Source organism: Drosophila ananassae, chromosome 2L (genome assembly GCF_017639315.1).
Source record: "Drosophila ananassae strain 14024-0371.13 chromosome 2L, ASM1763931v2, whole genome shotgun sequence".
NCBI classification, from domain to species: domain Eukaryota; kingdom Metazoa; phylum Arthropoda; class Insecta; order Diptera; family Drosophilidae; genus Drosophila; species Drosophila ananassae.
The window spans coordinates 16,690,617-16,699,625 of NC_057927.1; the positions used below are offsets into that span (position 1 = coordinate 16,690,617).

Consider the following 9,009-nt stretch of genomic DNA (forward strand, 5'->3'; position numbering starts at 1 on the left):
AAATCATCCGAATTTGTTTCCATATCTATTTTATTTTATTTATCGCAGAGCCCGTTGGACGAGCGTGCGCTCCAATTTCAAATCCAAAAGTCAATGGGAGAACGAACTGCCGTCAAAAGTAGCGGTGACATTCAATGTTGTCACTTGTGGGTCGGGGGTGCCTTAATTTTTCTCCCCCGAGCCGGGCATTAGCTTTTTGTGTTTACTAAGGTTGTTTTTTCGGGGACAAGTGACGTAAGCCGGCCAGTGGGACTTGTATTATTTCAAGGTTATTGGGGCCTTTGGTCTCCAAGCTGATTCCCTAATTGGAATGAGTTGCACTCGATTTTGAAATGGGAAATGAATTGGTTATTGATAGAGATAGTCCTATTGTTGCGACTTAGTTTCCTTGTTAGCTTTTCTCTGAGATCATTTTCGCGCAGTGCTATCTTTGCTATCTCACCTGATACAATTGCACGATATAACATAAAATATTTAATTTAGGCGATAAACTTAAGAGCACACAATCTAATAAATTGCGATGTCTCCGTAACGATAAGGTTCTCGCTCAAATGTTGATGTCACGGCTTTGCTGCCTCTGTAAGCCCATATATTCCACTCTACTTCTGGTTTTCCTTGTCCCTGTATTATGCCATAAAGACAACAAATTCTGGCCCACTATCTTGACGCTGCAAACTCGAGGTGGCTTTTCCTTTTGCATTGCGTGACCGGGCCGGTCCGGCCCGGCTAGATAGCCATGTTAGGTGGAACACACCCACTGTCGGCTGCAACGCACCGCTGTCATATTTCCACAACACGCATAAAAATTTAACGCCATTGCATGTCGCCGGTTCTCTAAGCTTTTGACCCTTGGCCCACCTGACAGTCGCCCGGCCAGTTGATGGGAATTGGACGATAGCGCCGCCGAGAAGCAACGCAACATGCTGCAATTTTCGGCGTGTCGTAGGGGAATCCCTCTAACCAAAATTCAAAATCCAAAAACCCATTCCCTTTCTGTTTGGCTTGTCAAATTAGTTACGCCTCGCAAGCTGCGGCAGGTGGTTGTTGCTATTTTCGTTTCATTGCTGACTAAGTCAAATGAAAATGTCAACTACTTGTGACAGCCCGGGTTGTCAGCTTTTTCGGTGGTAATGGAAAAACTGCCGCCTCATTTATGAATAGTACACAGAAAAAAAGGTACCCATGTTTAAAAGAAGTTATAAAATAGAGGTTTTATTATTTTAAAATGGAAGTCTTTTTTTATACCCTATAGTCATGGAAAACTTGGAAAATATTTCACTGAAAGACTTTCCCTTTATGAATTTCTAAACTGACAAGAAACTACTTTTAAAAATTATAATTATTTTAGCCCTTAAATATATTAGAAGAATGCCCATTTGAGATGGTATTATTTGACTAATTACAATTTTTGTATCTGTTTTAAGAATTAAGAATTAAGAGTCAGATCTCTTCCATTCAACCCCTCATTTATCTTCATTCAGCCGCTGCACTACCGTTAGAAGTTCATTTGTCTTGTGCTTTCTGTTTTGTCATCTGTCATATGCACTTCCTGACGTCATCGCACCATTAATATTTATAAATATTCATGGAGCTGGGCCAAAGTCAAAGTGAATTAGGCAGAAAGTTTATCAGTCCGGTATGCTTATCAATCATGTGAGACTCATGAATGAACGTTCACCTACATACACACGTTAATATTTTATTTGTATTTTGCTTATATTCTTTGAAATACTGCAGTTGTCTTTTATATAGAATGCTGATCTGTAGTGTATATAGCTCGATGGCACACAACTGCCTTCTGGTTCTTCACACCGACGACAAGCATTTTAACGATCTGCTGACCTTGAAGGTGGAAACAAAAAAATTTAAAATTTTTATGCGTTTTCTACAGCTGCTGGTCTTGCTGCTTGCTGTGTTTGTTTGATATTGCATATAGACTTGTTTATGAATTTTTCGAATAAAAGCCAGGGAGAGAGTCTACGAGAACGAGAGGGACTGTCAAGCGGCTCAGGAAATTTCACCATATCACCCCCAAATATAAACGCTCACATTCGAAGAGCTGATGAGGTGGGCGAGGAATGTTTTGCCTCACTTTGCACTTGAAATAGTTTATTCGTCTTTGAATTTTTAAAAGAGAAAAAATACAAAAATTATGAATGATTAGGCGCTTGATAGAATGTATAGAAATGTAAGCACTATTTCAACATTTTTAAAACATTTTTTTACTTTCTATAGAAGCATTTTTCTGTCTGTATCATACATTAAAATTGGTGTTGCTTCAATTAATTGTTGTTATTTTTTAATGTTTCTGCTCTTATGCAGCGCCACAATTATCATTTGTTCTTATCAAATGACTCATGAAACGAGCCACAAAGCCAGCGAGGGGGCAAAGCTAGGAAAGTAAACATTACGCGTCAATTGTGCAATAAACTGGCTATCAGCTGAAGCGCGAGGGAGAATGTTACATTAGAAAAAAGAGCGTACTGATAGCATAAACTTTTCCAGTATCTGCAAAATGCTTCAGGTAAAAGGATGGTCTGCGATACCTTCCGATTCCCCCTTTCACTTCTGCTACCAAATCTCAAACAAGGTGCTAACAAACTACGGGGAAACCACATAAAGGTAAACCGAATCCAGCCAGGGAAAAAACAAATGAAAGCCAAAGGAAACCACAAAACGCAGCAATCAACCGAAACTCCATGGGGGGTACCAGCGAAAATATTGGTTGGTCTGAAATTAGAGTTGAAAGAGGGCCCTATACCCAGACGCCCTATATGTAGCGCAAATGCAATTATGCAAATTCCCCGGCTGAAATGCAGCCATAGAAAAGCAAGGGGAAAATTAAATCACACAATAACAATCGAAAAGGGTTTTAAAATATCATAAAAGAAATTTCATTAACCCAAATGGGAAGTGCAATCGATGGCCAATTCAAATAAAATAAATTAAAAACACGCGCCAAAACGGGATTCCCATATAATTAAATGTGAAATCAATGCCACGAAGGGGATCTCAAAAACGGGAGGGTGGTTTGTTTGAAGGGTAACTTTATGCCAAAAGGGGAATTTGATCTTTTTTTGCCGGCACTACCTGAGTACGGGGCAAAATGTGCAGCCTACGATGAGCTCATTTTCATTTTGGGTATGAAAATCAAATAACCAGATAAGACAGCCCCTCAAATCGGCTATTACAAAGCCCCGGATATACACACACATATGGCTACAGTGTAGTTATATTTTTATTTTTGGCACACTCCCCAACATTGTATGCTTCTTATCGCAGGACTTCTATCTCGCATATGCTTATGTTGGCTGAAATCTGATAACCAGGCCGACAAAATCGTTCTACTGTTAAATTAAAACGAGCACAAAGCCGGCAGTAGGCACTCTATAAAAATGATACACCTTCTATCTAAACTTGCCACAGAGTGTTCACTGTAGTTGATTACCGCCTGAATAGGCTCCATTGAAACTTAATTAATGGGAAAAATGCATCGCAAAAAAAGGCAAAATAACAAAGGAAAAGGAAAATTTATAGAGTGGGCTTGGCGTAAGTTCAGAATTAAGGCCAACTACCAGGAGCTTATCCACGCTCTGGAGGCGTTAAATGAGTTTTAAGCTTAAATAGCTAATAATTGGATGATTAATTTCCTAATATTTTTGGCCAGAAATGATATACCTAAGCTACTAGATACTTTGGCTGATACCCACGTCGAATAGTCGCTTGGAAATGCCTACTGGGAGTAGAAATTGCATTCATAATTTTCGGTGCTGCAGGTCTAAACACCCACACCACTCGGAGCCCCACGAAACCCACTCACGTGACGCAAAGCGCCGGCTGCCACTTGTTCGTTGCATTAGCTTTGTTGAATGAAAATTGAAAGCGTTGCTGCAACTCGGAAAATGTTGCCGGCGCAGCAAGAGAACATTTCACAGCTGTTTTTGGGGGGGCACTGTGGGAGGGAGTGGGATTCAGGCTGGCTGGCAGGAGGTGAAAAGTTCAAGCACTGCACCAGGCATCGTCCTTGGGCTTTTCAGCTGCTGCGGAACTGCAAACCGGCCGGGCTTAGAGTCTCGGCATTGCATTCGTGTGAAGGACATTCCCTGCAAAATCAATAATTGCCAGAACGAATGCGGATGCATTGGGCGGATTTTTTTTTTTGAGACGGTGGCGGACTATTAAAATCGATTCAAAAACTATTGCCAAACTCACCTCGGGTTAAACAATTTTTTCCACTTGTATGGCACAATGATTTTGAGTGGTTTTTCTTTTTGGTAATCTCTTCTGATTTCCTTCTGGCTTTAAAGCACTGCAGACGAGATTTCAAGCTGTTTTCCGAAATGAAACAAGAAATTTGAACTATTTTTTTGGCTGTTTACGAAACTTTACAACACCCGTTACACTTTGATTGTTGATAGCGTGCTTGTATTTTTTATTTATTATTTTTTTCCGATTTTGTGAGTGCGTGTGTGTCTGTTTGATTTTGATTAGAGCGAATGCAAATCGATGGAAACCGACTATGCATATGCTGGGGTTTTACTTGTTGTTGCCTGACCGTCATGGGCAATGTCAGGCATGCATATTTTATTTGTTTTAATTTTAGCTTTTAAATTTAGCTTGCCGGTCGGTCTATTGTTTGTCTGTTTTGCCTATGAAAGAAATTGAAATTTTAAAGTCGCACCGCCATCGACACGGCACGTTGTGCTTGCCAGACTAACTAGTTTTCAGCCAACGCTGAAAATATTGTTCTAAATTGCAAACAAAACGCCCACTTTCAAAATCGCCCACTCGGTGGCAAACAATAAATGCTTTGGGGCAACCACAAACGCACACGCACCCACCAAACGGCGATAACAAAACTTGCGTACTTAATCAAATAAGCGTTATAACAATCGCCTATGTTGGCCAAAAACAAAAAGCGTTAGCGAGCGGCCAGAACTTCGATTTGAATTCGCTTGGAGAGCCGCGCGTCTCCCACGACAACCTTCGCGTTTCGAATTGAATTTTGAATTTCGGTTCCACGGTGTGGCTCTTAACAGCTTTTAACCTCCGCACAGCCAACATGTATGAGTTCGATGTTTTTGTTTGAACCAGTGAAGTCACTTTAGCTACTTTACTGCTAGATCTAGCTATTCTGAAAACAAAAAAGTTGGACTATTTTGTGATAGCCTATAATTTTAGCACCATATTTATGTCCTCAAACCGCTTAGCTGAACATAATCATGTTTTTGGCCAAGTCAACCTCTTAAAAAATATTTTTACCTGTTTGATTTAGCTCTATTTTAGCGTTTCTGCTCTTAATTTTGCTTAATTTGGCAGTTTCATCCCCTGAAATTCTGCCTGTGCTGGTTTAAACTACTGCTTGCCAATCCAACATGTTTGAGCCAACTACCAATATTTCAGGAAAAAGCCGGCCACGTTACGCAAATAACAACTATTTTATATATGGGAAAATATTTTAAAAAATAATAAATTCTTAATACAAACAATTATATATATTTTAATTTGATTTTTTATATCAATTACATTGTTAATTTTTGTTTTATTTGTATATAGAATCAGCTGTTGGCAACGCAACTCAAGCATGTTGCATGGCTAACAAGACTTCTTATCAGTATGATGGAACGGTTCGATCAACAAAAATAAGTTTTTGTTTTAAAATTGATAAGAAAAATGAAATCTTATATTTTATTAAAATATGGACAATTTATCATTATCGGACTGATCAAACGTTGATGACTAACTTAGGACTTTCCATAATTGTACGATACTCATCTAAGCAAGTGTTTCCTTCCATTTTGATCACATTGGTGACACAGCCACAGAATATTAATGAATGACTTCAGTAGGTCTTAAGAATGACTCAAGTCCAGAGATATTCAAATATTTTTCAAGAGGAAATTACCAAAATATTTCTAAAAGTCAGAAGGATTTTTAGGATGGGAAGGAGTTTTTGCCACACGCAAGGACTTGTCTCACTTGTCTCACTATTTCCGGTTCCTTTCCCAACCACTTAAGCGGTTCATCAATAACGTGACTGCACTGCCCTCAACTGGGCAATAAATAATTCAGAGTTATTTGTAAAAACCAATAAAACCCCGGGCACAAACGAGTTCATATCCTGCCCCTAATTCGGTCGAAGGTTTTTAGGTGTAGTCTGTAAAAGCTCTATAATTCATTTGACGACGCGACCCCGAGAAGAACTGGGCCAATTAATTAATTCAAAAATTATGAAATGGAAAGCTAAAACTGAATCGGAAACGCAAAAGCACGCTGAGTTATGCTTGGCCACAGCACATTTCGCCCGCCTTTGAATTGTCCTTGCAGTCCTTTGACGGCTTAGACCGTCGACCTAAATACTAGCCAAGCACACACCACAGAAGTCTATGTGTGGGCCACGAAAATGCAAATTCTCCGAGTCCCAAGTCCTGGGATCTGGGACTAGAGCTAGTTGCTCCACTTAGCCGATCCGTGTGGGAGTTGTCCTATTGATTTAATTCCAGCCAGCCATCCGCCAGTGACGCAATTCGCGTGGAGTTGAACGCTCGGCCGACAACAATCCTTAAGGTCCCCAAGGGGTTGTTTTCAGCCACGTTCTTTTGGCTTTTGGCTACATGGGAATTTCTGGCAATGGAGGCGCCACGATGACTGCGCATAGTTTTATGGTATCGGTTTTTTTATGTCTATTCCACGTTGTCATTGTTGTTAGGCTCTCGTAATTGATAGAAGTTCAGGTTTGAGTGGAAGTAGTAAGTATGTTTACTTTACTGCAGCTGGATATCATGACCTAGACAATTTTTGGTCTGCTTAGATTTCTATCTCGTGGAAGGTCAATGCGGCGTATACTCGATGTGTAATGTGATAGTATAAATTAGATCTGCCTTCATTAGCATAGACAACAATGACTAATAATGGCTCTGGGATACGCCGAAAAATGGAGAATGAGAAAGTTAATTCATCACAATTATTAATATCTCTTACCCAGCTAAGGCGACATTGGCAATGACTCAGTTTCTGCGATGACTGCCAAAAGGTGGTGACCACAAAAAATGACCCGAAGTGTAGCCCTCGAATTTGGCCAGCTGGCTAATATTAGTCAACAACTTGGCAAGAGAACAAACAAAGTAGAGTTTGTTGTCTCCAAACAGGGCTTATTAGCTTTTGTGGCACGAACGAAGGCGGGGAAATGGAGTTGCAAGGTTAAAAGTTACGACGAAGTTTTGCCGGCATTCCTAGCGGTATTCGAATCAAGTTCGTCGTTGTCATCTATGTGTATAATATATTTAGCGAGATATTTTCGAGCAAATATCGTTCATCAGTGCCAACTGAGTCAACAAATGAGGTAATGCATGTTCCCAACTCTGAATATCGCTGAGGGAGCCGACTTAAACTATATCGCGGGACATGGAAAATCGCTTGTGTTAACAAGTGCGCTGTGCTCTTGAAGTAACCCCCGATTCCCTGTCCCCTGCCAGATAAGACAATTGGCCTTCTTTGTCCCACCGTCTTGACCCACTGACTGATTGCCTGAAAAATCGGGCGGAGATCGTGTGTGTGGCATTTAATCAGCAATAGCTGAAGATGGGTAGCTCTTGCCACTCCACTTGGCAGGGTGGCCGCTGCACTTCCTCAATGGGTCTCAAAACAAACATTGCCAATTGTGCCCGCAGGGCTCTTAAAGTTGCAGAAATACCGCAGATGTTCAGGCACCCACTCACAGCTCAAGTGGGCGTTCGAGCATCAACTCATTGTTGCGAATTCCTCAATTAAATTCGATTGCTTTCTTGGAAAAAGTCTTAAAGAATGGGGGAAATTTTGTCACCCGAAGGTTGTCAAATTTTTATTGATCATGAAACTAAAATCTTAATTGCTCATGATATATCAAAATATTCAGTCTGTTGGGAAAGATTTTTAAAAACAACCTGTGATCTAATCGTAGCTCCCTCTAATAGATTGCTGTATCTCTATAATCACAATCCAATAATCCAAATAATGGTTCTTAAAAATTTATGGCTACAACGTCGTCGATAATGATTTGATGCTTGAATGGAATAAGGCGATGGAAATGGATTTGTAGATCAATCTGCATTCATATGTAACAACAAAATATTTTTTATGAGAGGACTAAATGGCCCACAGAGATGGCTATATCTTGGCCAATTTTCATCCGATTCTTGAACGGAATGCCTTAAACGATTTGTGGATCGATTCTCCATCATTCTGTATCAAAACCTAGGAACAACATATTTTATAGATTTTCTTCACGTTTTCTGGTCCCTTCCGATTTCATGAAAAATGGATGGAAGCACTATATGCCTCACAGTGATGGCGATATCTTGGCCAATATCTATCCGATTCTTGAGCGGAATACCGATTTGCGGAACGATTCTCCATCAGCATCAAAATCTAGGAAACAAATATGTTTTTAGTCAAATTTTCTACAGGATCCCCTTCAAAATGTTGCAAAACGCCTTCGGTGGGTTGATGGGCCATATATTTTCGAAAAGTTGTTTTATTTGAAGTCTGATACATTGTTTTATCAGTCTGCATCAAAATTAACGATTTAATTATTGAATTATGATTGTTTAACATTTAAAATAAATAGAAATTAAATGCGCCATCTTGCGGAAATTGGCAGAGCTATTCCTACAAGACTGAGTTGTGGTATATTTTTGGTATTTACTATTGGTTAATAGAACCATTATTTAAAATAGGATAAATTGAATATTAAGAAGTATTTTGATGTATTTATTTAACGATAAATTATGAATAATTTCTGAAATCTCTCTTTACATGTCTAGAACTGGGAAATTTTTAAAAACCTGGGCTGCCAGACTGCGAAATAGCTAGGCGCATGGTAGGACTGTCTGGCACCCCTATTTCATCCATATTACGCATAATAAAAAGTAAGGATTAAAACTGGATAAAACTGACTTAAAACTAATATTTATATAACTATGAACTCTATAGTATCGAAAAGTAGCACTATTTAAAATACATTTTATCGAT

At 39.5% G+C, this 9,009-nt stretch overlaps 1 protein-coding gene across 2 annotated transcripts in view; it reads right to left on the reverse strand.

Moving 5' to 3' along the window:
• The window catches only part of LOC6499259 (aminopeptidase N), a 31,088-nt gene extending 26,046 nt beyond the window's left edge, over window positions 1–5,042 (reverse strand). Inside the window, exons 1-2 of one of the 2 annotated variants that reach the window (XM_014910501.3) lie at window positions 4,869–5,042; window positions 4,213–4,328 (exon numbers count right to left, since the gene is read on the reverse strand). The gene's annotated coding sequence lies outside the window, so the exon portion shown is untranslated. The remainder of the gene's footprint in view (window positions 1–4,212; window positions 4,329–4,868) is intronic. The other variant, XM_001954973.4, reaches the window with a different exon arrangement.
• Window positions 5,043–9,009: the final 3,967 nt, after the last annotated feature.